Source organism: Hipposideros armiger, unplaced genomic scaffold, assembly GCF_001890085.2.
Source record: "Hipposideros armiger isolate ML-2016 unplaced genomic scaffold, ASM189008v1 scaffold_517, whole genome shotgun sequence".
Taxonomy (NCBI): domain Eukaryota; kingdom Metazoa; phylum Chordata; class Mammalia; order Chiroptera; family Hipposideridae; genus Hipposideros; species Hipposideros armiger.
In genome coordinates, this window is record NW_017731867.1 from 85,998 (window position 1) to 86,986 (window position 989).

The window sequence follows — 989 nt, forward strand, 5'->3', positions numbered from 1 at the left end:
AAACAAAAAAAGTATGATATAAGGTGTGTAATGTGATGGTTTGATATATATGTAAATGATTACCACAATCAAGTTAAATAACATTCATCTCATTCACATAGTCACAAGGGTTTTTTGTGGTTTTTTTTGGCTATGGTAAGAACACTTAAGATCTACTCTTCTTAGCAAATTTCAAGTATATAGTACACAATACATATTAGTATTATTGACTATAGTCACCAGTTACTCATCTTATAACTGCAAGTTTGTACCCTTTGACCAACATCTTCTCATTTTCCCCACCCCTCAGTCCCTGGTAACCACTGTTTATTTTCTGGTACTATGAGTTTGACTTTTTTAGATTCCAGATATAAGTGAGATCATACAGCATTTGTCTTTCTGGCTTATTTCACTTAGCATAATGTCCTCCAGGTTCAGTCATGTTGCCGAAAATGTCAGGATTTCCTTCCTTTTTAATGGATGAAAAGTATTCCCACACACATACATTTCCTTTATCTATTTGTATGTGGACAGACACTTAGGTTGTTTCCGTACCTTGGCTATTGCGAATAATGCTGCAGTGAACATAAGGGTGCAGATTATTCTTTGAGATTCTAATTTCCTTTCCTTTGATATCCAGTAGTAGAATACATACTTTGTTTTTACTTCCTCTATGAAGTGAAGTGCAACAATAAGACAATAAGATATTAGTTACCTAAACTACAGTAAATCCATAGGAGAGAACATTTATATAATCAATGACATGTTTTCCAAGGTATTGAGATAGCAAAATGCTTGTGATGTAATTTAGCTAATAAAAGCTGTGTACAAAACTGTTGATAGTAACACCAGTTTTGCATTTTTAAAAAGCAAAGAGATATAAACATTAGCAAAAATACTAGACTGATTAATGTTATAAAACATAAATAGTAGTTTTCCCCAGGTGATAGGATTTGGGATAATTTTTACTTTCTTTAATATATTTTCCCACATTCATCACAACATTTTAT